Source organism: Hyaena hyaena, unplaced genomic scaffold (genome assembly GCF_003009895.1).
Source record: "Hyaena hyaena isolate Hyena2069 unplaced genomic scaffold, ASM300989v1 scaffold_62, whole genome shotgun sequence".
NCBI lineage: Eukaryota > Metazoa > Chordata > Mammalia > Carnivora > Hyaenidae > Hyaena > Hyaena hyaena.
The window spans coordinates 1451658-1479211 of record NW_024080694.1 but is presented as its reverse complement, the minus strand read 5'-3'; the positions used below and the strand labels follow the sequence as shown (position 1 = coordinate 1479211).

Sequence of the window (27554 nt, the reverse complement as noted above, 5' to 3'; positions counted from 1 at the left end):
GGTCCCTCTCACAGCATGATTTGGAGTAAGATTTCGCCGGAGAACGAACGAAGGAAAAACAAAGATCCCTTTGCTAAAAACAGGCGGAGGCACTTGTGGGGATGAGCACTTGGTGTTGTATGGAAACCAACTTGACAATAAACTATAAAAAAAGAAAAATTCCGTTTCAAGTGGCCTTCGAGGCCTCCGCCAACCCCATTGTCTGTGATCTTATGAGTTGAGTGTGGGCTCTACTGCCTCCTGGCCACGTGGGTCTTCACCTCTTCATCTTTCAAATGGGCATAAGGAGAGAGACACTGCCAGTGGTCGAGTTTGTCACGCGGAGGAAGCTTGCGGATGTGCCCTGAGAAGAGCAGGAGACCCTGCCGGAGAGAGAGGTGAAGTTGTGCAATCATCGAACATTTCTGGAGTGGCGCCTCTGGGCGGCACTCCGGATAAGTGCTGGAGATACAAAGAGCCACCGGCGCGGAGGGTAGTAGGAAGCAGATAAACAGACGCGGTCGCACAGTCTCCTGGGAGATAGGTAAATAAGCAGGCAGTTTCAATGCCAAAGGGATGTGTGCCCCGAGGTAAGCGCGGGGAAGGGTCATCGGCCCAGCTCGGCCCGGCGATGGGCGATGGAGGTGACAGGCAGGGGGTGGGTGGCAGAAGTGACATCTAGCATGAGTCTCCAAGCGGAAGCAAAGCCCAAGAGCGATACTGGGGGCACACGTACATGTTCCACTCGCACAGGATTTTAGTCACTAAGCAATGAGGCTTCTGAGCTGCCACTTCTCCTTTCTGCCGGGATCTGACAGAGACACAGTAAGTGTGAAGAATACCACGGGGCCAATGTTACAAGCTCTGTGGACTTTTGCTCCACCCTGTATTTATTTATTTATTTATTTATTTTGCAAAAAAAAAAAATTCCATCAATGAACATGCTAGGTCCTGTGCTCTTGAGTAAAACTCAATCTACTTTCAGAAGCGTCATCTGCAAGAGTCCAGGGGCCCTTTGAGTATCTCCTGTCCAGCAACATATTTGTCCAAATGAGAAAGCGGGAGTCCAGAGGGGCAAGGTGTCTTCACCGCAGCCCAGAGGTACAGGAGTCAAGTTTAGATCTGGGGTTCCTCGGGTACCACAAGCTTTGATGCCTCTGGAATGGGAGTGGCCGTGTGTTCAGGAGACACGTCGGGTTTGCAGTCCGAGGGCCAGAGGTGGGGCTCACCCCTGCCTTTACCCAACAAGGATCCCGTGGGTACGGCAACGACAGCAATGGGCTAGGGTATGAAACGCACCACTCCCCTTGATCTAAAGAGCTCAGAGGACAAAAGATACCTCAGGTGTCCCCTGACACCCATGACGCTAAGTGCCAATGGAAGAAGGTGCCCGGGGCTTTGAGGGCAGTGTTTGCATGTGATGCACTGGAAGACGTGGCGTTTGAAGCCATGCATGCTTGGGTTCCGGTTCTAGCTCTGCCCCTCTCTGTGTGATCTTGGGCAAGTTAGTTAACCTTTCCGAGCCTCAGTTTCTCCATCTAGAAAAGGGGTAGAATAATACCCCACCTGTGGGCATTCATGGGTTATACCCATTCTCAAAGGGTATAACCTTGAGATACCACTGGTTCAGTGCCTGGCCTGATAAGCAGAGACTATCATCAATGGCGAGACCTGGGGCAAGACGGTCAAGGTCTCCAAGGCTCCGGGAGCATTGACTGTCCTCATTTGCGCAGGAGGTGATGGAAGTGAAGTGTGCTCTGTACAATGGTGACATGTTTTAAAAAAGTGGTAGTTATCTCTCTTGGGATTCTTGGCCGGTCCCAATTAGGATGATGAAGGCACTGTAGCACGGTGGTTTGTCAAATTCCAGTGAGTAGTTGTGGGTCAGAAGCCAGGGCAGCCCCTCTGACCTCATGCCCCTTGCCCACTGCCCTCGACAGCCTCCAGACGACCCCCCCCCCCCCCCCCCCCCCCCCCCCCCCCCCGCCTGTCCTCTGCAATCTAAATGTGTTCTGTACCGGGGCCTGCACATCCTGGGCCTGGTTTCTTTGTCTATCAGCAAAGTCCTGCAGGGAGGGGGCCTTGCCAGCAGGCCTGAGAAAGAAGTCAGGCGTGCTTGGAATGCAATTGCAAAAGAGGTTACAGAGCCTGGCGAGAATGCTGAAATCAAGTGATGCCGGGAGGTTTTGTTATTTTTGAAAAAATGACTCATTCTGAGAAACCCTAACGGGCCTTCCAGAACGTTCACCTAGTTGCCTGTATGTATAACCCAGAGCCCACTCAGAGGAAAACAAGCCCCGTTGTCACAGCGGAAGGAGGGGTGGCCAGCTGTGGCGGGGTGGGGGGGGACGGGGGACAGGGAAGGTGATTTGATGGAGGAAGAGCTTCAAGGTCATTCCTGCCCTTGGAGCTGACCGCTTTAATTTCCCAGTCCTTTTCTCCACCCATCATGCAAGCATCCCCTTGGAGGTAACAATGTGTCCTTTTCATTGACCCCAGCGGGCCAGAGAAGAGGCAGGGATATTTCCATTCGACAAGCAGGGCGAATAGGTGTCCAGAGAGTGTTAAGCTATTGCTCCAAGATGAGAGAGGAAAGGGAGGGCTGGGGAAGTGGGAGCGAGAGACAGGGAAAGAGAGGGAAAGAAGAAGAAGGAGGAGGAAGAGGGAACAGGAGAAGAGCAGAGCAGAGAAGCCCATGAATGAGAACCAAAATGAGAGCCGTTCTCGTCTGGAGAAGCACCGAGAAGGGCAGCTTTCAGGGAGCGGTTGCATTGATTTCTTCGCAGTGGGATGCCCTTAGCCAAATGTAGGGCTTTTTTTTTTTTTTAATGTTTATTTATTTTTGAGTGAGAGAGCTGCGCGAGCAAGGGAGGGGCAGAGAGAGGGGGACAGAGGATCCAAGCGGGCTCTGTGCTGACAGCAGCGAGCCCGATATGGGGCTCGAACCCGCGAACGGCGAGATCATGAACCCAATCGGTCTCTCGACCATCTGAGCCGCCCAGGCGCCCCCAAATGTGTGACTTTGGGGAAATAGGTCCCTTCACCAGTCTCCAAAGGAGATGGGGGAGTAGAACAGATTGAGAGCTTCTAAAATTTAGTAGGCCTAAGAATATTCTGGAAAACCTGTTACATTACACCTTGCCAGGCCCCCTTCCCAGGAATTCTGACCCTGTACATCTGGCGGGGGGTGGGGTGCTGGGGAATCTGCATCTCTAACAAGCTCTTGGGTGAGGCTGCTTCTGCTGCCACGGACCCCACCCTGAGTGTCCTGGGGCTGGCTGGCCTTGACTGGCCCTGCTATTTCTGCTGTCAGTGATTCAAGAAAACCAACAGCCCCTGGTCGTGGAAAGCTGTGCCGGGAGCTGGGAATATAAAAATGGACAAGACAGGGTTTCTGCCTTTTGGGTCCAGCAGTCTAGGCAAGGAAGCAGACAGTGCAAGGAATTCTAACACGGGGATGCGCAGGGGTGGCGCGGAGGCGGGAGTGGGGGCTACCTGTGAGGAAGCCAGGTAAGGCTTCAGGGAGGAGGCTGCTGGGTGAGCCTCTGGGGCTAAGTCGTCACTAACCAGGAGGTCACGTTAGGGGATGACCTCCGGGCAGAGGGCAGTGCAGGCTGTTTGGAATAGTCTACAGAGAAAACTTTGGCTCAGCACTCACCGAGGCAGTAGTAGTGCCGTGCAGAGAGAGTGATGGCCCAGCTCTGCCGTCCAGGAGCTTGCCAAACCTCCCTGCAGCTGCTCCTCATCTCTCCGGAGGGCGTGGGTGGGGGGCAGGGGTCGGAGCTGCAGCTGCCAGCATCCCTGGGGCCCACAGTCACATAGACACACACATATGCACACGCACAGTATTAGACGTACATGCAATACATACACACGTACACACGCACAGGCACACAGTTCAACCTCATTATTTGTGGATTCTGTATTTGTAAATTTGCCTACTGGGCTAATATTTGCTTGTAACCCCCAAATCGATACTCATCGCCCTAGTAGCCCTTCAAGGACATGTGCAGGGCGGTGACAAAATTCGACCACGCTGGGCGATGCTCAGGCATCTTGCTTCAGCCCGTGTCCTATAAGCAAGGGTCCTTTTGTAGCTTATGAGTCCCATGCTTTGAGCAGCTTGGCATTTGTTTTGTTTTGTTTTGTGTGATTTTGCTGTTGAAAATGGCCCCCTCCCTAAGCACAGAGGCTGTGATGTGCCTTCTGGAGAAAGCAGGTGTGTTAGAGTTGGCCCTGACTTCAGTGCTAGTGAATCAACAATATGTATATTCAATAAGGTGCCTTTAAACAGAAACACGCATGAAACAAGGTTATGTATTGATGATGGGTTGATGAAAATGTTGTGGGCAGAGGCCCCCCAGAACCTACCCTTTCATTTCCCCGGTGAGCAATGATACAGCAATCACTAATTCAGCGTTCAAGGTAACTTTGTGGAACTTCATTACCATGAATAATGAGAACTGGTGTGTGTGTGTGTGTGTGTGTGTGTGTGTGCATGTCTGTGTGTTAACATGAAGCCTCTGCCAAGTTTTTCTGTTGCTCAATATTACAAGTTAGTATATTTAACAAGATAATTCAGAGTTGCAGCAAGAGCTTAATACAATCCAAGGCTACCTAGGTAAACTCTGGAAGCTTTCTTGCTAATCCTATCTGGTAGGAGTCCTTATCCAATTTAACCATTTCCTCCTCTGCTGAGATCTAAGCAAACAACCTCTTGCTACTTGCTATCCTGAAGCAGCTTCCACGCCCACTTGAATTCACAATGTCTTGCCAACTTGGTTTAGGTACAAAGGTGCATCTGCTGAAACTCGGTGCCACAGCGTAGCTGAATGTGCCTTCGGTGTGGGTTCCGGGGTGATTTTACATCGGACATTGTTTTGGCTTCATCACTATGATTCTGCCACCTGTTTAGATGTGTGTTTTTTCCAACACCATCGATCAATCCTCTGCCAACACCCGGGTGCCCTGTAATCTAAATTCTGACCCTCGCTGCTGCTGTTCGAGGTTGCCTCAGACCCCGCAGACTAAGGGCTCAGTCCCACAAGACGGTCCCGAGTTCAGATGCCGGGAACAAGGGCAGGTTGTCACCTGTCCTTCCGACCGACTGGCTCTTTTTCAGAGGTTCCCAGAATCCCCTCTGTGGGTTCAGTGAATTTGCCAGAGCAGCTCACACACAGCTCAGACACCCAGATTATTCACTGGATTGCTGGTTTATTACAAAGGATATTGAAGGAGATGAATTAACAGTCAGATGAAGGGCAATCCGTAGGGCGAGGTCCCAAATGCAGGAAATTCTGTCCCCATGGAGTTTGGGGGCCAGCAATGTGTCAGGTGCTCTGGCTCCGCTCTCCTAAACCCCTCTTCTTGGGGTTTTCAAGGAGGCATGACTGATTTGCTCACTGGCCATTGGCCGCAGAACTCAGCCCCAGGCCCCACCTCCGCGCCTCCCTCTCTGGGGTCAGAGGGTGGAGCTGAAGTTTCCAACCTTGAGGTTTCCTCAGCCTTAGGTGACCTACGGCCTTTCCAGAAGTTACCTCATTTAACATAACAAAAGGCACCTCGATTCCTTTCTGTTTAGGAAATTCTAAGGTTTTAAGGAGATCCGAGCCAGGCACAGGGAGGGAGACCAAAGTATATATATTTTTTCTTCTAAATCGACATCACATTTGTGATTCCTGCATTTGGCAGACTGGTTTAATTTCCGCCATGGTACATAGGCTTTTGGGTCCTCTGGGAGCAGGCTCAAGGGCAGGGAAATCGGACGTAGTGACCATCCTCGCCCAGACCGTCGGCGACCGAGCTAGGCCTTGAGCCTCTGCAGCCTAAGGCAGCATCCGGGCTCCCCATGCCTCGGCCACCCCGCCCCATCCCCTCGGCCACGTCAGACCTTTGTGACTTGTTTCCGAGATGTGTGCTGAGAACAGACAAGGGCCTGTGAGGTCTTTGTGGGTTGGACTTGCACGCGATGTCCCTAGGAGCCGGGCCGAGGGGCTCCGCAGCCTTCCTGGCCTGTGAAATGTCTGCCTTCCGAGGGGCGGGCCACGCCGGAGGAAGGCTTTGGGTGCTCCTGGGCCTCTGACTCCTGGCTGTGGGTCCTCCTGGCCAGCCGAGCGAGAGGAAGCACTGAGGCTGAAGGAGCGAGGCGGCTGGCTGCCATCCCACATAAACACGCTCCGTCACTGTAAATTATTTACGCACCATATGGAGGCTGCTCAGGCTCCTTGGTGGGGTGCGTTAATTAGAAGCCTGAGAATCTTGCCTTGGCCCAGATTCCTGGGGTCGGGGCGGTGGGGGGGGGGCGGAGATACAGAGGAGTGGAGGAGGGACTGCTCCCTTTTGCTCAGTATTGCCCTGATCAGAAACTTCGGTGATTCCGGCTTTTCTAGGAACAAGTCTGAAGCCTTAGCCCGGCATTCAAGGCCTCTTTCCGTCCACAGCTCTCACACCTGCCCTCTGCTTCTGGCACGACAGCTTTTCACTGTTCTGCCTAAATGACCACACCGTTTCCAGCTTAGACCTTGCATGATGTGCCCTCTCCCCTGCCTGGACCTCCTTCCCTTTCTCAACACCCTTTAAATCACAGACCCTTAAAATGTCATGGCTTCTGGTGTGAACCCAGACACCAGCTGCATCTCTTGCTGAGGGATCTTTGTTCCTTAAGCAGAACTTAGAACCTAGTGTGTCTCCCTAAAGCTCGGGGAGGGGGGAGCACTTAGTTCCCTCTGCTATAATCACTTCTTTTCAAAACCTCACTCTTTCTAGACCCTGCCCCACTGAAGAGAAAAGGGCCTGGTCTTACTCATCGCTAAACCTTCTGCGTCTAGCCCAGTGCCTGGTGCTTATCGGCATCACATAAGGAGCATACGTTCAGTAGAAGCCCACACGTGTAGTAGCCAACTTTTCCTGAGTGCTTACTACCTGCTGGGCTGTGTCCTCCACCCTTCCCACGAGTTAACTCATTTAATGCAATGGTCTTACATTATAGCTGTTATCAGCATTCCCATTTAACAGGTGAGGAAACTGAGGCACAGAGGGGAGAAATAACTTGTGCGCGGTTCCACAGGAGTCCTGGAGTTGAGATTCAAACCCAGAGAGGTTCTAACCTCCATTATTCCAGTGCCCTCACAGTTCGACATTAGTGATGCAGAAGGGGCGTTCAGTGGTCCGTGCCTGGCACGTAGCAGGTGTTCAGTGCGTGTCGAATAAGTGTCTGGGGCCTTTGTATGTTGACCGCCCAGCCTAGAGGCCGGCAAGCCACACAGGTCAGCTACTAAAGAAGGGTAAAATTTCCCATTTGTTAAATGTATCTCTAGAAAATGTTTTTTCAGGGGCGCCTGGGTGGCTTAGTCGGTTAAGCGTCCGACTTTCGCTTAGGTCATGACCTCGCGGTTCGTGGGTTCGAGCCCCGAGTCGGGCTCTGTGCTGACTGCCAGCTCAGTGCCTGGAGCCTGTTTTCAGTCTGTGACTCCCTCTCTCTCTGACCCTCCCCTGCTCACGCTGTCTCTCTCTTTCTCCTAGAAATAAAAACATTAAAAAAAATTAAAAAAAAAAAAAAAGAAAATGTTTTTTCAGAGTCTCCAGTCCTGTGTTCCTTTTTGCCAGGTGGCCTGCTCTAGACCCAGCTCTCGACTCTCCTGAGAGGAGGAACGGCCCGTGATTCCCAGTCAGGTACCCAACCATCGCCATCTTTTCCTTAGGCTGTTACATCTCCCCACTCTGTCTAGAACGTTCCTTCTTCCTCTCTCCTGCGCCTTCCCCACTGCCACTGTGATCCTAACTGGAAAACTCCTCTCCCGTCCTTCAAGGTCTAGTTCACACCCACTGTCCTCTGGCAACTCTTGTTCAACCCTCTCCCATGCCTTGGCTCTCCCAAACTGAACACACATCTAAATGATATACACATGACAAAGTGGTGACTGGCTTGGGCTTTAGCGCCAGACACCTGGCTTTCAGTTGGGCTCTGTCACCTTGTGCACGTCTCCCTGCCAGAACTTTAGTTTCCCCATCGGTGAAATGGTACAATCATAGCCCCAACCTCGCAGGGTTTCGCGAGGCATCAGTGGAAGAGCATATTCCACTAAGCATATTCCAGCACTTAGTTCATGAGGTAGGAACACAGTATGGGCCCCTATACTGTTAGTTTTCTAGAAGGAGCCCCCTGGCCCTGGATGGCCCTCCATACATCTTTCTGTCTCCAGTGCTCATTCTGGTGCCTTGCACACAGCAGTTGCTCAGTAAGTGAAAATGCAATTCAAATTCAACAAAGGAAGCATTTTTGAGCATCCACCATGTACCAAGCACGAGATAGGCAGACGGGTGTCAGCTAAAGGTCAGGATGCACGCACCCAAACAGAGCCAGTAAGACACTTGGTGTGAACACCAAGGTGGCACTTCCATTGCGTCATTTGTTCATTAAGGCATTTGCTGTGCCAGGCTCCGGGGAGACAGAGGTCAGGAAAACACAATCCTGGTCCTCAAAGAGATGTGACTGGGTACATAAAATATACGAAGGGGCAAATGACTGCTGTCCTAGAGTGCGCCTTGGGGCTCTGAGGACAGAGCCACTGGGTTGTGGGTCAGTTTGTAAGGGACGGGGGAGGGGGGCTTGAGGAAAAGCTGGATGAGAGGGCTAGTCCTTTGCGCTTGCTGGTTCTTTTGCTTGGGACCCCTTTCCCCTCAGCCATCCCGTCTCAGATGGCATGTCCTCTGGTCCAGCAGAGGACCTTAGGAAAGGTCCTTTCCCTTAGGAAAGCTGCCTCCTCGTTGCTCTATCACCACACTCTGTTCATTTCTGGTCCAGCACTGACCGTGGTCCCAGTGAATGAAAGCAGGGCAACGTAAAGGAACTAACATTTTTTTTGGAATATCTACTATGTGCCAGACACAGTGCTCCTTAATTGACGAGCGCTTTTAATTAATTTCCCCAACATTCCAGAGGCGGTGTATTATTATCCTCATTTTGCAGACTACAAAGGGGGCCCCAAGATGGCAAATGCCTTAGCTCAAGGTCACCGGCCGGATGTTATGGAACTGGACTTGGAATCCAGGGCCAGCTGCCTCCCCACACCCATGGTGCTTTCATGGCACCCGGAGAAGCCAAGTGCAAGAAAGGAAATGGAATGACTCTTTTACTGCCTCAGGCATTTTCAGCAACAAGTTAGTGATTTCCCTAATTCCCAGTCTGCTGTTAATACAGAAACTTGGCAGCTGGGAACCAGGCTGCAGAAAAACGGGTTTCCTTCTTAACTCAGCAGCACCACCTGCCGGTAGTGAGGGAACACTGCAGAAATAAGCAGGGGCAGGGGCCCTCCTCTCTGTGGGAGGGAATCCTGAGGAAAGGACCCGAGACAGCCTCCCATGCCCTTATTAAAAAGGAGCATTGAGACTGAGAAACTTACTCAAAGTTACAAAGCTAGTGACGGCAGGTTTGAGTCTGTATCTCTTCTGATTCTCAGTTCGGTACGCTTTCCCCACCCACGCATTCTCCCCCTTCCCCCACCCGCATTCAATAAGCATTAATTTAGCACCTACTATATCGTGCACATATTTCTTCTTGTGGGTTAAAAATATTGGTAGCTAAAATTAGCCTTTGGGGATTATTGTTGTATCACTTCATCGCCTTTAGTAACATACTTATTCATTGCAACTAAGATATATTGGCCTGACCGTTGGGCACCTGGGTGGCTCAGTAAGTCAATCCTCTGACTCATGATCTCAGCTCAGGTCTTGATCTCAGGGTCTTTATCTCAGAGTCGTGAGCTCAAGCCCCGTGTTGGGCTCCACCTTGGGCGCGAAGCCTACTTAAAAAAAAATGCTGTATTGACCATTACTATGTATTATCTGACACTATGCTCCGGCATTATCTCAGTTGAGTCTTACAGATGAGGAAATTAAGGCTGAGGAGGTTTCGGAATGTCCCTGACATAGCTTACTTAGTAAGTTATGGAGTTGCAATTCAAACCCAGATCCTTCTGATCCCAGGGCCAGAGACCTTAGTCACTGCATCATATTTATTCTTAAAGTATCTAAGGTTGGTTCAAGGAATATCAATACTCTAGTAAGGATTTTGCTCCCATTTCAAATAATTACTTATTTTTTTTGTCTAAGAGTGATACTAACTCTTCTCAAATTCATTACTTAAAAATTTTTCTAAGATTATTTATTTATTTTGAGAGAGCAAGAGAGCCATCAGGAGAAGGGCAGAGAGAGAGGGGCGGGGGAGAGAGAATCCCAAGCAGGCCCTGCACTGTCAGCGCAGAGCCCCCTGAGGGGCTCGAACTCGTGACCCGTGAGATCATGACCTGAGCCGAAACCAAGAGTCAGATGCTTCACCCCCTGAGCCACCCAGGTGCCCCTGAAATTCATTGCTTCTTAAATCCCTGGGGGTTTATATTGAGGTTCTACTCTGTACCAGGCACTGTTAGGTGCCAGGGACATAGAAGTGACTGGAACTCAGCTACCTGCTCATGGTTTTATAGGTTTCAGCCTCAATACAAGGTAACTGGCAAGCTGTGTTCTCATAGAAGCCTTGCACAACTCCTGGGGACGCCGTTCACGCTGCAACGGATGGACAATGGCCCCTTTTGAGTTGTGCAGTGCACTGCGTGTGTGACCATATATGGCAGCCCTGACCTAGTGAGATGGGAACAAGGAGCAAGGGCATGGGGTGAAGGATGGGGAACAATTCTTCCTCCTCTGCACAGTGAGGAAGCTTCACCGTGAAGGGCTCTGGCATGTGAATGCTGGCAAAGCTGCACAGACTCTGATTTCCTGTCCTCTTCAGCTGGGAGGTGGTGTCAGGGTTTGAGGAAATGTAGCGCTGCGTGTCAGCCAGCTGAGCAGAAAATGGATTTCAGTTTCCATTTCTCCGGTTGGCTGCCACGTTTCATTTCATCTTCAGTTCCCAGGAATTCTGCCCTTGTTCTAATTTTTGGCCAGATGGGTAGTTTCTCTCTTTTGGGTGGTTGCTTCCTGGAAGTGGAGCTCCCCAGCTGCAGGTGGCGCGTGTAAAAACCAGAAGATCAAGTGCGGGCAACCTGACAACCATTTGAGAAAATCTCTGCCCAACCACAGGGCAGTGAACTCACTGTGGCCCCTGAGAATGGAGTCCTCACGTCCTGGAAGAGAACACGCTCATCTCTCCGGCTTCCCCAGCACCCTCGCCAGCCGTGCCTCTTTGTGCCCATTTGTCTTTAACTTCTAGCATGAAAACAAAAGGAGTTATTTTTTTTTTCATTTTCTAAACAGAAAATTACTTTATAATGACTATACTCATCCCCAACACCCACCCCAAAGATGTTAATTCAGACCCCGCTGGGGAAGACTCAGTTGTGGGCGAGAATCGTACGATTGGGTGAGCACCATGTGCGCAAAGCTGTAAGGCGCAAAATAGAAAAACGATGCGCTTTCAGTCTTCCAGAAGCTTCTTCTGGTCTGGTTGTTGCACGGGGTGTTGAAGCACCCTGTCCTGGAAAGGGACCAGGTGGTGAAGGAGGTTTTTGTCACCAGACAGAAGGCAAGGAGCTCCTCTCCTCCCCCTCACCACATCGCCTTAATGGCAGAGCAAGGAGAAACTTTAGCCGGTGTGCCACATGGAGGAGATGAGGGAGAGGGCTCTCTTCTGTTCTGCCCTGGAAGAAAGATACGATCAGCTTTTCGATTTCTCATTAATTCAGAGTAGGAAGGTTCCTTTACTTCCTCATGTTGTAGGCTAAATAGATATTCAATAGCCAGTCTGGGAACATAATCAGCCACAATAACCTTGTTTCTATGGGAAAATGAGTTCCCTGGTCTGCACAACTGTCTTGGAAATCGGCTATTGGAACACAACCCTTTGTTGAGCCCAAGTGCCCCTGCTGTTCATCATTGTGAAGTTCATGTTGTGGAAGGAGCTGTGAATTCAGGTGTTGGGGTTCCAGACTGCTCCACGCTGTCTGTCATACTCTTGGGCAAGTCACACCATTTGCTTCTTTGGGGCCTTTTCTGTAGATGAGGGCTTGGACCGGATGAAGTCCCATGATCTTTTGGGGTCTAAGTCCTTGTGACTGTGATTCTCTTTGCTTTGCTACTCTCATTTCTAGCCTATCAGTGCGTTTCTCAATAACTAGAAGACTTCTTTGGCCCAGGGCATGTTGGCTCCAGGTCCATTCGTCACTCTCATGTCAGCTGGTTTCTGGCTTGGTCCAGCCACTGGGGAACAATGGAGCATTATTGAAAGACCATAATCAGGGTATTTCTCCTCCCCTCTGCCTTCAGGGGTTGCATTTCATCCTTGGCTCTGGATCCCACCAGGGTTGTAGGGTGAACTCAGGACTTGGCTTCCTATGACCCTATGCCTTCTTCTCTGCTCTTCCAGCTAAGAAGCAGTGGTGGCTTCCTGCCATAATTAATTTCCGGGATGCCTCCTTGTTTCCTAATGGAGCTTTCAGCCCTTCCATCACCTGTGTAACTCATTCCCCATATGGATTTCCTCCCGTTCCCAATACGCAGAGTGGTTTCTGTTTACTTGGTTGGACTTTGACCTGAGACATTCAAACTTTTGTTAGTTTTACCTTATAACAGCCAGCCATAAAGATGATAATGATAATGTTGATGATTATAACCCCTTCCTTGGTATATAACCTCACATATTACAAAGCTTTCACTTGGGTTCTGTAATTTTAGTCTCATAATAACAGTGTGACATAAGAAAGGCATTTATCAGTAATTCCACTTTACAGAAGAGGAAATGATCTCACTGAGCCACACAGCTGGCAGGCCTTGGTACAGCTGGAGCGAAAACCAAGGCTTTGGTTTCTTATCTAACTTTCTTGCCACCCCCTGCAGTTCTTCTACGTCACCATTATGCCACCTACCCCATTGGAATGGTGTCTTCATGCTGCTCCTTTAGGATGGGACTTTCTGAGTGTGGGGCACAAACCATCAGTTGAAGGTGTATTAGTTATGTAACACTGTGTAACAAATTACCCCAACACTTAATGGTTTAAAACAGTATCGGGCGCCTGGGTGGCTTAGTCGGTTAAGCGTCCGACTTTCGCTTAGGTCATGATCTCGCGGTTCGTGGGTTCGAGCCCCGCGTCGGGCTCTGTGCTGACTGCCAGCTCAGAGCCTGGAGACTATTTCAGTCTGTGTCTCCCTCTCTCTCTGACCCTCCTCTGCTTGCTCTGTCTCTCTCTCTCTCTCCTAGAAATAAAAAAAACAAAAACAGTATCATTTATTATTCTGGAAACAGTTCATGTATGTATTAATACTTTCTTCTATCCCCCATTTTCTGGGTTGATGGTTCACCCAGAGCTTGAGGACAGGTTTCAGCCTGACAGGGCCTTGAGATTGTGCTTTTCAACAATTTGAGCTGGAGTCTGGCTGCGGTGTGATGAGGCGGAAGGTGGTTGGCTGATGTTTGCACTGGGCAACACTGAACATATAGGCTTCTGCCTTTGGCAGACCCTGCAGAAAAAGCAATCTCTAGCCAAGGGACAAGGTCAAGGGAGTGAGGCATAAGCTTATTTGTATTCAAATCATTAAATGGGAGACTACGGTGTCTTTCTCCCCATCTGTATTCTTCACTGAGTGTTCAGCGTACAATATCACGCTAGAAGGCAAAGCGGATCCTTGCACTCTGGGGCTTACAACGCCATCAGAAAGAAAAGTGTGTTATATTCCTGAGTCCCCAGAGACCCAAGTCTTTGGGGGAAGATCAGGGTCTCTGTAGCCATCACACTCTCTGTGTTTTCAACCATCAATAAATATTTATGTTTACCTTATGCTAACCTTGTTCCAGTCTCTTACCCCACTGTCTAGGATTCCCTGACAAGGACCTCACCTCGGTTATTTCTGGAAGTTCCAGGGGATGGCTCCTGTGTCCGTGTGAACTCTGTCCTTCTGGCTCCAGTGTTCTGTTTACTCTCCCTCTTCTTGGCTGTAGCTGACTGCTCTGATGTCCACAGACAAGCTTCGGAGGCCCTTGCCAAGGCTGCTGTTGGCTGGTATCTGTGCTGGGGTCACTGTCTCTGGCATCACTGTGTTCTGTGCTGACCCAAGAAGAATGCCCATCTCTGTTTGCATCTTACCTGTTTACATGAGCCATAGGCAGGGCCACCCTGCTTCTCAGTAGCTGGTGGAGATTTTAAGGAAATACCATTTTTTTTCTCTTCTGTTTCAGCCTCTCCCCTCACAAGTTCTTGTACAAGCCCCAAGGCAGGCTTGTAAAGACGCATGTGGGAAACCTTCCGACCGTTGCACTCAAGTTGTCTCTACTTTCCACCATTAACCCACCTACCCCACTGAAACAGCATCTGACACTGCCCCTTAGGATTATATTTTCTAAGTGTGGGGCACAAACCATTGTTCGAAGGTGTACTAGCTATCTATTGCTGTGCAACAAATTGCCCCAACACTGAGTGGCTTAAAACAGCATCATGTGGTATCTCAGAGTTTTTGGGGGTCAACATCCAGGAGAGGGTGTAACTGAGTCCTCCAACTCTGTCTCTCAGATGGCTGGAGTCATCTTAAAGCTTGACTGGGAAGGACTTGCTTTCTAGCTCACTCATATGCCCATTGATGGGGTTCAGTTCCTTGTTGGCTCTTGTTCTGGGGGATTCAGTGCCTCAGCGGCTGCTGGTTGGTACACTCCTTGGTGCCTTGCTACATGGGCCTTTCCGCAGAGTATCTCACAGCAAGGTGCCGGCTTCATCACAGTGAACAAGTGAGAGAGCAAGAGAGAATACACACAAGGCAGAAGTCATGGTCTTTTGTAACCTTGTCTTGGAGGTGACATCATCATTTTTGCCAGAGTTTATTAATTAGAAACAAGTAGCTAGACTTAGCCCATCCTCAGGAGGGGATTACACAGGGGTTGAATGGCAGGAGATATGAAGCACTGGGGACCATCTCAGAGGCTGTGTAGCATGGACAGCAGGGACGAGGCAAAAGTCATTTTGATGTTGAGCAAATTATGATCAAAAATAATTAGTCATTAGCCATTTATTTTAAAGTGAGGTAGGAAAATGTTACTGGATGTTATTGCCAAAAAAGAGGCTAAGTAAAAAAAAAAAAGTGGAGGAATCAATTAAAAGAAAAATATGAAGTACAGGTGGTTTTCAAATTGGCTTGCCAGCAGGAGCCGTGATTTGTTCCTAACCAATGAGATATGGCAAGGTGACGGGATGTCACTCACAGTTAGGTCACATCATGTAAGATTCTGTCATATCAGAAACTCTCCCTGTGAGCTTGATGAAGTAGATAAGCCTCCAAGGCAAGGAACTAAGGGTATCCTCTAGGATCCCAGGACAACCTCTAGCTGAGAGCCAGCAAAAAGGCATGACCCTCAGTGAGATAACCACAAGAAAATTCTATCAACAACCTGAATGTGCTTGGAAATGGATTCTTTCCCAGTTGAGTCTCCAGATGAGAACACGGCCCAACTGACACCTAGATTGTAGCTTGATGAACCACTAAGTGGAGTTAAGCTATGCCTGACCTTCTGGCCCACAGAAATTGTAAGGACATAAGGGTGTGTCATTTTAAGCCTCTATGTTCGTTGTAATGTATTGCACAGAAAAGAAAAACTAACACACCCACTCTAAGACACAGGTAAAAATCTAAAAAGCATTTCAGGGCACAGCAAACTTAACTATGTAATTCTGTTTCAAATTGCCAAATATTCATGAAATCTTCAGAAGGACGGAGGAGACCTCAAAGCCAAAGTTAACAAGTCTTGGTGGAAAATAGAGATCTGTTAGCAGCATCTGCAGAGCTGAGCGAAGGGCGCCTTTCTTATGGGGACGATGGAGAAGGTGGCTAATCAGGGATCATTGAGAAGACACCTTGCATCAATGAAGTGAAGACTTGCTGAGGATTATGCAGGAAAGGGACTAGAGAGTGTATTTATATTTTCCTTTTAAGTTTGTAATCTGGTAGGAAAATGATTAAAGAGAATGGTGGGAAGTTGATGCTGTTTGAGTGAAAGAGCAGCTGTCTTTTATCTGTGGGAAGTCTAATCCAACACTTGCAAATGCTGAGTGCTGGCTGGTCACAGACTCTGCAAGCATTCACATCACAACCATGGCTGGGGCTAATACGACTAGAGAGTGAGGCCCTGATCCTCAGTTAACTAGTGATTGGTATTAGAGGGGTCACACTGTAGAGACAGAGCACCACATCGTAATCAGGGGTTTGATTCTCTGACTTGCTCCATAGCATATATCAGTGGCAATGTCTATCTAATGTAGTAGTGATAGTTACATAATTTGTGCTATTTTCCTGTAAAGGGTATTTTTCATTGAAGAATTTGCCTTAGTTTGGGATCTAGAGCAGACTCCAGGCAGGGACTGGGATGCCAGCAGTTAATTTGGAGGTGATGTGAGGAAGCTCCTGTAGGGGTGAGTAAGTGAGCCAGGGAAGGGAGGAAGCCAGGGAAGGTGCCTGAATGATTCTGTAGCCACTGTGGGCACCTGTGACTCAATTGTGCTAGGGACCCTTTGAGAGGCAGTGTGGCTTAGCTCAGCATTTCCCCCATTGAGGGGTGAGATAACTGGGGTGCTTATTTACTAATTCTAGTCCTGTTGAGGGTTACTCATGGAAGCTCTAGGTCATAAGATGCTATAAAACTGATTCAAACATAGGTGCTGTTGGGTCCAGGGATCACAGATGCACATTCCACCTTGCATCACAGCACCAGCCTCAGGCCTCTCTTTGTGGGTCGATTTTAATTGGTTGGATGCTGGGCCCATTAATGACCAGGCAACAATGGCAAGACCAAGGAAGTACAAGGCAAGACTCCAGAGAGAATTCTAAAACTTTGACAAGCTAGACCCATGTCTGTGAGTCTTAGAATATTCTCACCATAGCAAGTATCCTTTGCATTAAGAGTTATACATCACCTCATTTAAAACATGGCAGGTGGTTGAGATTATTAAGAGTAAAAATGAACTTCCTTGGTCTAGAAGTGAGGGCATTGGCCCAATACTAAGATTTAGACTTATGTTCTCAATATCCAGATGATTAACAGATAGAGAATGAATTTCTTTTCAAACTCAAGTCACTCGTATGACCAATGAGATCAGTAATTGCTAACATTTATTAGGTGATTACTCCATACCGGGCTCTGGGCTGTGTTCTCTATATGCCTGACCTCATCAAATCCTCACAACCACCCAGTTAGAGAGACAGTCTGAAATCTCTGGTTCTTATGTGTGGGAATGAGACTCAGGTTAAGTAATTTACACAGATCCTGAGAATAGCAAGGGCAGATCAGGGATAGGAAGCCAGGTGTGACTCTACAAGCGGGAAGAAGTTCTATAAGATGATTTTTAGGACTGTGTGTGCTCTGTGAGCTGGTTTACATCCTCAATGGGCCAAGGAGCAACTGGGTTGTTCTTGTTAGATTGGGGTCCTGGGTTTTACAAAATGCTAATGTGAGAAGATCTTCAAATATCTGATGCTGTGTGTGGCAGATTCCAAACCAGTGCGTGTGCGTGGAAGCATCTGTGTGTGCTGAGTGGTGGGAACAGCATCTGTGGACCACCCCACACTCTAGCATTCGAATGTGAGACATCCCAGAAACAGTTCATCTTCCACAGAAGGGGAGGCTCTGCAGCAACAGTGTCCTGGGATTCGGGTGACCAAGACGCTTATTTCGGGTTCCACCCTTTGCTGGCTGTTTGACTTCAGGCAAGGGACTTAGTCACCAGGGAACCTACTTTTCTCATCTGTAAAATGAGGATAATGAGACCTGACTCTTGCCTTCCTGGCAGGGAGGGCAGGAAGCTTCCTGAGATCACCCCACCAGAGTCTTTTGATCTGCTTGAAAGAATCCTCCTTAATTGCCCAGCCAGGCACTGGAGCAGCTGGGCGAAAGTTTTATGACCCGAGATTCCCACAGCCCATAATCCACATGCTCCCAGAAGCCCTCGGAGGCTTCCAGTGATAGATCCGGCTGGCACATGTCCTGCCGGGCCATCAGCAGAGATTTCTCAGAGACTTAGTCAAATAATAGGCAGTTTCCCAGGGGTGTCGTTGCCAATGCTTCCACGTATTTGTGTCACAGCTCTTAAGAGTTCCTATGTGTACAAGGCCATTTCTCACCCTCCCCTGACTTGTCCACACGGTCACCTCAGGCATCGCGGGCAGCTCTTGGCTACTGAAGCCTGGATATGCACTCCGCCCTCTGGTTCAAGTCTGAAAAGGCTTCTTTAAGCCAGTGGCGTGGCGTGGCCGCCTTCTCATTTCTTGTCTGGACCATCACAAAAGCCTCTTAAGGAGCCTCCCTCTCCCCACTCCGGCTCTTCTTCGTGTCTGCTGCATGCAGCCCCATCGGGAAGGCACACTGCTTCCCCATCAATGCTTCCCCGTTGTCCACGCAATAAAAATACAACGAATCAACCTGACATTTAAAGCCCTGCCCACCCCCTAACTCAAAACCTGGCCCCAAATTTCCTCTCTTGCCTCATTTCTCATTTCTCATTCCTTCCCTGGTTGGTTCATCTATTCAGTCAACCATCCCACTTTACTTGCCTGTCGTCTCCTCTGTGCTGTGTTCCACTCTGTGCTCAGCGAGCTCATAGCCTCATGGAAGCTATAGACACACACACTGGTGAGCACCATGTGCTTTGATAAGCACCATGATAGGGGAAATGACGGTCTACAAAAACCTGTTCAAGGGGAGCCTCACGCTGCTTGGGGATGAAGAGGGGTGGCTGCTGGGAACGGAAACATGTCTCATCAAGAATGACTTGGCTATGAAGGACGGTGGGGGGATTTCTGGAGACTGACACCACAGTGGCGGTTCACGGCTTGGCAAGAAGCCCAGTTGTCCGGAGGACTGGCTCTTACCCTGGAAGAAAAGGAACTAGCAGCCGGGAGGTGATGTGGCCACCACCCTCCTGACTCAGCATCTGTCAAGTGCTCTCGGACTCCGTGGCCTTCAGCAGGGCTAGCCTTTCTTCCTGATGCCCCTCCCTCCCCCACCCCCTCCCCCACTCTCCTGTTACCCTCCCACCCCTTTCATGGTCGCCTGCAAATGCCATCTGCTTTTCGAAGACTTCCTGGATCCTGGGGTCTGAATGTTGCCATTCTTCACATTGTCCCTTGTAAATGTTTTCTGTTAGTTGCACCTGTTTGTCTCCCTCCCTGGACCAAAAACTCCTCTAAGGTGTATTTCCCCCAGAATATTTACCTCTGCATTTCCCACATCACTTAGCATACAGTGCTTTGAGCCAGGCCTCCCCCAAGCTCTAGTCCCATTGTTTATTAGCAATGTGATCTTGGACAAGTCACTTTATCTCCGAGACCTCGAGTTGTCTCATCTATAAAATGGGGTAATGATTTTTATTACATAGGATAATTGTGAGGATTAAGTAAAGTACCTAGTTAGCACTCAATAAACATTAGTCGCCTTCCTCCCGCCTCTGGTCTCTGGTCCAGAAAGATTGTCGCAACATCGTGGGAGAGCATCAATAGAGGGAGGAGGGCCTCGCTGTTCCCATGGGTCCCAAGGAAGTATCGGGTGCACCTGCAAAAGCTCAGGTGCACAGGCTCACTGAGCAACCAGGCAGGGAGGCGGGATATCAGCATTATTGCCTGGAGCCTTGGGTATCAGTGGAAGTCATGGCCACCCATTCCTATCTGAGCATTTTTGACAGCTTCCAAGGAGTGCTCATCCTAATGTAAACAAAAAGAAAATGCTGGAAATGATTTGCGAAAGCAAACTAAATAGTCTGAGTCTCCTTATTTAGGATTATGCCCTAAATCAAGGTGTGCTCGTAGGGAGAGGTAGTGACCTGCCAATGCGTCATTTCCTCTCTGACCAGGCGCTGCTCAGTCTGTGTACAGAATCTGTACTGTGAGATTACAAGGCCATTGTCATGGCTGTGATCATCCTGGTCATCACCATCAATGGCAGCCTCCTCCCCCCCATATCAACCCACAGCTGCCATGTGGGTGGGAGGCAGGGCAGGTCCCCTCCTCCTCACCTTCCATGCCATTCTATGTAGACCCCATCTGTATACGTACTTGATTCTTACAGCAACCACGCAAGGAAGGTAAGGCAACTACCATCGTTTTAGTCGGCAAGAGATTGGGGTGCAGAGAACCTGGATGACTCGCTCAAGTCACAGCCCAGGCTGGGAGTGGAGGGGGATGCACAGGGCTGGGGCTGAGATTCGGGTGATTTGAAGCCTGCAGAAGGCGGTTTGAAAGAGAGGACAGCCTTCTTTCCTGACTGAATGTCACCATGAAGTCTGAGGAATTTTAGTCTCTCTTTCTACTTCCTTTCGGCCCTTGGAATACCTACTGTGTGCCCAGGACATGCAATAAAAATTCATGGTGGCATGAATAAAGATTAAAGGGGCATGGAAAGAGGAGTAATGAGATTGCCCCTGGGTTCATGGAGCTGGTGTGATCTCAGGAACATTCCACAGATGCCCCCCCCCCCCCGCCTTCCTGCCTTGGCACGCAGATGTGTGAAATTGCAGGAACATATATATCTGTCGTCTGTGGAAGTGCTGGGGACAGATCTTCATCTTGACTGCTTTACTTGTGCTTCCTCACAGGGAAGGCAGAAATGTCGTCTTCCTGGGGATACGGGGAAGGAAGGACTGGTATTCATTGGGTTACATCTGTCTACTGAGCAGGGTTAACATTCCAAGCCTGCCTGTTGCCTTCTTTCTTCTGATCCACCTCGATTCTGACACTGTTCCTTGCATTTTACTTTTCATGCTTTAAACTGCCCTCTCTCTCCCTGCAGGTGTTTGGGAAAAAGTTTTGGCCAAAGAACAGAAGTGTTTCCCTTTATCAAGCCAGCCTCTTAATGAATTTAAAAAACTAGCCAGGCAGGCTGTGAAAGGTTTAGAATTCCAAGAGATATAGATCAGCAGGTGGATTTTTCAACAAGACCCCTTCCCTTTTCTATTCAAGATAATATTGGGATACGATCAACCATCACCTGCATTGCAGGCAGTGTCTCTCTCAGCCACGGAGATTTCTTCCCTGGGATTGTTTCAAATGATTCTGGATGGTGAAGACCACCCCCTCTCCCCTCTCCCTCTCCCGCCCACCCTCACGAGGAAGCTTCTTCATGGTCAAGGTCCTAAGACATAATTTGGTCACTGCTTTCCTAGAGGCGAGGTGACCTCCTTTCCTCTTTTAAACTCGAGACATTTATTCTTGGACAACAATGACATTTAATTGCTATTTCTTCTTTCACATTTGGGGCCCTGGGAGCCTCGTTTCCTCTAATCTCTAATGGGTTTATTACAGAGTCACAGACATGGAAAAAAAAATCTCATGATTTACAGCAATATATAGAGACTTTGAAGAACACCTCATCTTTCTTTCCCTTCTCTTTATTGTAACATCCACAAATTATCTCTTGGGAAAGGAGGAGCCCCAGGCTTGAGGTACTGGGTTCTCCTAGAGTTTGTCAAACCTTTTTCTCAAGAGAAGGGTGGAAAGTCACATGACAGGTGCTTGGCTTTCAAGGCCGGAACTTCTAAGTCTGGGTGCTTGCAGGGACCCCCATCAACGTTAGCACCCTGACCTGTGACTGCTGTGTGGGTGGGGTCCCTCTGGTGGGAGGGAGGTGCTGGACTGTGGTGTTCAAGTCCAGCAGTAGATTATAGTCACCCTGACCACTTGGATCAGAGTCCCCTGGAGGTGGGCCCAGGCATTGGGTTTTTGTAAAAAGCTTCCCATACCCAAATATGGATATGATTGCCCACCCAGCATCTAATACACAGTATGAACCTCTGCTCTAAGACAGTCTCCAGATCTAAAGGCTTAAAATATTCAAATAAAGTGTATTTTTAAAAAATCTCTATAGTTCCTTCTATCTATTATCTAGTAGGAGTAAGAACCTAGATGGAGAAATACCTAGTACCTTGTGGGAGAAGTACCTAGTATATAGCAGGAGTACCTCGTACCTTGTGAAAGAAGTACTTGGCATCCAGCAGGAGAAGGGGTGAGCTGTGGTACTTCTAGCTCCAAAACCTTCTGAGAGCCTGGGGTCTGCAGACCTTCACCACATAATCCTCACACCCACTCTTCAAAGTAGGTCCACCATCCCAGCCGAATTCAAATGAAGTTTAGGGACATGCTGAGGCTCACCTGGCAGTGAAAGGTAGAACCAGGATTTGAACGCAGGCCTGCTTGGCCTCCAAGTCCTTCTTTGCTTCTTATTTGGAGAGCGTCCAGTGGGCCAGGTAGAACCCATAGCCCCTGTGATAGCAGTTAAGAGCTCTTCCTTCTCCAAGGCCCTAGAAGATAGGATCTGTTATAACTGCCCCCCCCCCCCCCCCCCCCCCCCGATTGCCTTGGGAACAGAGGAGCCAAAAGTGCTTTCCTTTTGGTTCACGGGACCAGTAACATTCCCCAAATTCTCCCAATGTCAAATAAATCCTCCAGCCTGCCCCGCACAGAAGCACCCAAGCATTTTTTTTTTTCTGTATCCTGATTTCCAGCTTGAAAGAACTGTCCCCATAAACCACAGCTCCCTCTGAACTGTCATTTCTCAGGATCCCTCCGGGAACCTGGGACTGTGATATGCAAGTCACAGAACTGTGGATATGAGCAGTGCTTTCTGACCATTCCTCTCAGATTGTTCTGTTCTCTTCAGCTGGGTGACCATCAAGGGGCATTGCAGCCTGGGGAGGAGACGTGACATGTCTCCTGGTGCCCATTAAAGCCAATTATACAAAAACTGTACAAGAAGACGGGCCCAGCTGAAGCACTGAAATGTGCGCGCAAGGGTTTTGAGTCACAGGAAACGCCATGTGCATTGACAGTCTGACCTGACCTCCCTCCCCCCGCACACACACACCTGACGTGACCCCAGGACACATTCCTGTAGGTGGTCCTGTCCTGCGGAAAGTCGGGTCCGTGTGGGAGTCAAGGTCAATCCTGGGTAGCGGCTTAGAGAAGGCGGTGCGCAGATCAGAAGGTGTTGGGAAGATGGCAGCCAGCATGGAGAGGGGCTTGAATCCACGTCTGACAACGAAAAGAAACAAAGCAAGGGCAGTTTGCATAACTCGCAGCGGACCCAGGAGAGAGCGGCGGCTGCCTTCTCCACAGCCTCCAGGGCTGCCTGCATGTCAGGCCAGGCGGGGCTACGCTGCCGCTGTCCCTAAATAAGCCACAGACATTGCAGCGGCGTAACGAATACAATAGTTTATGTCACACTCGGCTCAAGTGCAATGCGGAGGGTGAGTTCACTTCAGTTTTGAGGTAACACCGTCTGGGACATAGAGCCTCGGTGGGTGACAGCGGCCAGGAGGACAGAGGGCAAGGGAGGTGGGTATCAGCTTCAAGCTGCCTCAACCTGGATGTCACAGAGCCCTGTGACCAGTGAAGCCGAAAACATTTACTATCTGGCACTCTGGGAACAAAGTTGCCAGTCTGACATAGAAGAGCAGCCAGCTTCTGCAATCTTCCCTTCTCTTTATTCAACATGATTTCTGCAACACCACCGTCTTAAGTGTTTTATGAATATAAACTCCATGACTCCCTATAATAACTCCATGACGTGGATAGTATGATCGCCACCTCTCAGACCAGCAGGTGGATGTCTAGAGATGTTGCATGAGTTGCCCAAAGTCATGTAATAAGTGTGTGGTCGGCCCAGGATTCAAAACCAGGCACGGGGGTTGGGGGCGTCGAGAGGTTGGGATGCCTCAGGGAAGCAGGGCTGGAAAAGTCTCAGAGAGCACCAGAGCCAACCCTCTCCTTTATCAGAGGATGGCTAGGATTCTGGGGAAACTGAGGCCCAGGAAGGGAAGTGAGGTGTCCAAACGTTCCCAGCAGGCTCTGGTTGCTCTAGCAGGTTAAAGGCTAGGGACAGTGGCTGGACCAAAGCTCCTAGATGACAACAAAGGTGTTTTCATTATGGAAAGTGCAGGACAGACACAAAGGGAGAGAGAACAATTTGGTGGACCCCCTACGCGCTTCCCCCCGGGGTTTGGCCCGTCTCATTCCACCTACCATCTGCCAATGATTTCAGAGCGGGGAACAGACTTTTTAAAATAAATCCCGGAGGGGCGCCTGGGTGGCTTAGTCAGTTAAGCGTCAGACTTTCGCTTAGGTCATGATCTCGCGGTTCGTGGGTTCGAGCCCCGCGTCGGGCTCTGTGCTGCCTGCCAGCTCAGAGCCTGGAGCCTGTTTCAGTCTGTGACCCCTCTCTCTCTGACGCTGTCTTTCTCTCTCTCTCTCCTAGAAATAAATAAAAAGAAAAAAAAAAAGAAAAAAAAATAAATCCCGGACATCCTGTTATTTCACACACACATACGTCAGTGTCCAAAGTCACTTTGGTGGAGGATTTGGGAGAGAAAGTGAGGCGTAGAGCAGTCCTCTGGGGCGGGGCTGGTCCTTGGGACCTGGGAGGGAGCTGCTGTTTTCCACGACTGTCAAAGGAAGGTTTGCACACGCCCCTTCCTCCCTGGCCCTTGGTTCCCTCCCCTGTGAGCAACGCCAATGCCACCCAGACCCGGGGCTCCCAGTGGGGGAATGGGGAATAAAACACCTCGTGGAGCGCTGTCCGCAACCAAGATGAGAAAAAAACAGATCTTGAGTGGATTCCCTATTCACAACCATCCACCTTTTCCCAAAGCAGCCCCCTGCCCACGTGGGGCCTCTGCGCCCTGCTGGGTGGGCGTCCACATCAGCTGAGTCACGCGTGTCATCCCTATTATCTTTTTTACCCGAGTTTGTCATTTTCCAGCAGCGTGACTCACCCCTTGAAAGGGAAACAGAGACCTGCAGAGATGAGCCTGTGGTCAAGCCCTCACAGCCCCTCCTTTAGAAGCTGAATCTTCCCCTTTGAACGCTGATCTGAGCACCCAAAAGAGGGTGTGTGTGTGTGTGTGTGTGTGTGTGTGTGTGTGTGTGTGGCCGGCCCAGGGGCGTTTCGCTAGGCTAGGCGGCCTCGTGTGATTCTGGAGCCCCTCTGTTCTCCCCTCCAAGCTGCCTGCTGGGTCTTCCCAGGGCGTGTGTCCTTTTCGGTCCCGCTGGCCTGGGCCCTCCCGCAGCCTGGGAGAGAAAAGTGTGTGCCCAGCATCCAAAGAAGCCCACTCCTGGGGGCGCCAAGGTGGGAAGCAGGAAGAGGACCATTCCCTCGGGCGGAGCACGCCCACGCTTTGCCCACCCCAGGCTTGATAGCAGCCACCCCTGTGCACGGTCGGCCCCCACACTGGACACGGGTGCTGTGCTCGGTCCCCTGTGAACATACCAGCTTGAAAGAGAGCCAGGGAATCCTTTTATGTCATCTCTGGGCCAGAACACACACTGGGCTTCCCACTTCCTCTACAGCCGCCGCCCCCCTGCCCCCCCCCCCCAGTCACTTCTTCCTTAGGTACATTTTCATACTGATTTTTAATTTCACAGATGCTCATACAGCACTCTTCTGCCAGGTACTGTTTAAGTACTTTAGAACTATTAGCTTATTCTAACCTTCATACTGACCCTTGGAGGCAGGTAACATCACTGCTTTGCAGGTAAGGAAATTCAGGCCCAGAGAGGTACTTGCCCAAGGTCAGCAGCTAGTATCATAGAGACGAGGGTCTACTAGCATCGCTCCAGAGTCTGGGTCAGATCCCTAGGCTCTGTCATCTCATTTAAGTCCTACGACCACCCAGCAAGGTAGGGATTATTCCCATTTACTCAGGACACTGAGACTCAGAGAGGTTAATTTTGCTCAAGGTCACCTAGACATAAGTGACAGGTGGCAATGGGATTCGCTTTTGTCTGACTCCAAGATGACACAGACTGTACTAACTGCTCAGATATGAAGGAAGAATATTCTACCTTTACCAGTGTACACATGGTTTCCTTAAATCTCTTGCAGCCAGTCAGGAGCACCTCCCCCCCCCCATTACCTGAATTCTTCTTTCTCTTCTTCCATTTTCTTCCTTTATCTCTACCTGTCACGATGTTTGGACCCTCGAGTAGGATGGTGAACAGCAGTGCTGATCACCAAGGGCATATTGTATTGTCTTTGACTCTAATGAGAGTGCTGCTAATATGTTCTTCTTTCTTTCCCAAGGACAATGGTTTACTGTGGCTCTTTGTGTCCAGGAAGAACCCTGCATCGGAAAGAAGATGGTGGAGGTACTGACTGTGGTACCTCTTGCTTCCGAGAGAACTTGGACAAGTCATGTAACTTCTCTGATCTTCAGTGTTACCATGTTGTGCTGGACAAGATTTAGGGTTGTTTGTTCAAATTTTTACATTTAGCTTCTTTTTTTTTAAGTTGCAGAATAAGTTGGTTACAAGAAATGTTGAACTACCTCCAAATACCGAATAGGTACCATATTTATTAATATATCATGGTGGCCATGGAGGGCTCTGCTGAGCTTAAGTTCGGAAATCACTGGATTAGATAATAACAAACTGCATGATTATGTGAAGCCAAGAGGGCCAGTATATTAGTTTCCTAGGTAAAAAAAGTACCACACATTTATGGCTTAAAACTACTGAGATGCATTGTCTTACGGTTCTGGAGACCAGAAGTTCAAAATCAAAGTGTTGGCAAGGTCACACCCACTCCAAAGGCCGTACAGGAGAATCGTTCCTTGCCCCTTCCTGAACTTCTGGTGGCTCTGACAATCCTTGGCATTCCTTGCCTTGTGGCTGCCTCAACCTCAATCTCTCTTTTCATGTGGCTTCCTCCTCTGTGTTCTATATCTTCTTTGTCTCTTCCAAGGACACTTGTCATTGGATTTAGGATCCACCTGGATAATTCAGGATGTTCTCAACTCAAGATCCTCAACTTACATGTGCAAAGACTCTTTCCTCAATAAGATCATAGTCACGGGTTCTAGGGATGTGGATGTGGACGTATCTTTTGGGGCCACCATTGAATCCACTGCCATCGGTAGTAACTTTTAAGCATCTAGTGTATACCTGGCAGTGTGCAAAGTATACCAGACGACAGAGATAATTAAGATAAAATGCTACTCTCTGGAAGCCTCTGGGCTCATCTGAGAATCTCTGTTTAATTTCAGGCCTCCTCCCTCCCTTTCTTCCTTTTAAAGACAGGTTTATGGAGATATAATTTACATACAGTAACCTTCACCCTGTTTAGGTATCCAGCTGAGGAAACAGAGGTAAAACAATTTGCTCCAGCCTACGCAGAGAGGAAGTGGCAGAGCCTGGGATTTGAACCTGTGTTCCTTATCACCGGGGCCTGCATATCAAACCAGCAATCTCCCTGGTTTCTACTCTTTCTCTGGGTGCCTCCAACTCCTCATCTGTCAGACGAAAAGCCTGGCAAAATGCGTTCTAGAGGGTCTTAGAGCTCTGACATTGGAAACTGTCATGGTGAAGTGCAGAGAAGCACTCTTTATTCAAAGGAACCCTTCAGTGAGAGGAGAATCTTCCCGAGATGGAAATGTGTATGCCTCCTAGAAGCATTTAGCTGCTTAAATGAATTTATAGCTCATGATATCTCATTTCAACTTAACTAATCCTCACAAAATGGACAAGTGATTTAAGTGGTTCCGTGAATGAACTGCAAACTGAAGATAATATTAATGAGGCAAACCCAAGGGAGCCATAGGAGAATGGCTGGCTGGATGCTTCTGTAACTC

The 27554-nt window shown here is 49.3% G+C and overlaps 1 long non-coding RNA gene across 1 annotated transcript; it reads left to right on the top strand.

The window, feature by feature from the left end:
- The first annotated feature begins 752 nt into the window (after positions 1-752).
- Positions 753-26126, top strand: LOC120231750. Its single transcript, XR_005528403.1, has 3 exons — positions 753-804; positions 7585-7650; positions 26009-26126. It is a non-coding gene; the product is annotated as an uncharacterized LOC120231750 (long non-coding RNA).
- The last annotated feature ends 1428 nt before the right edge of the window (positions 26127-27554 follow it).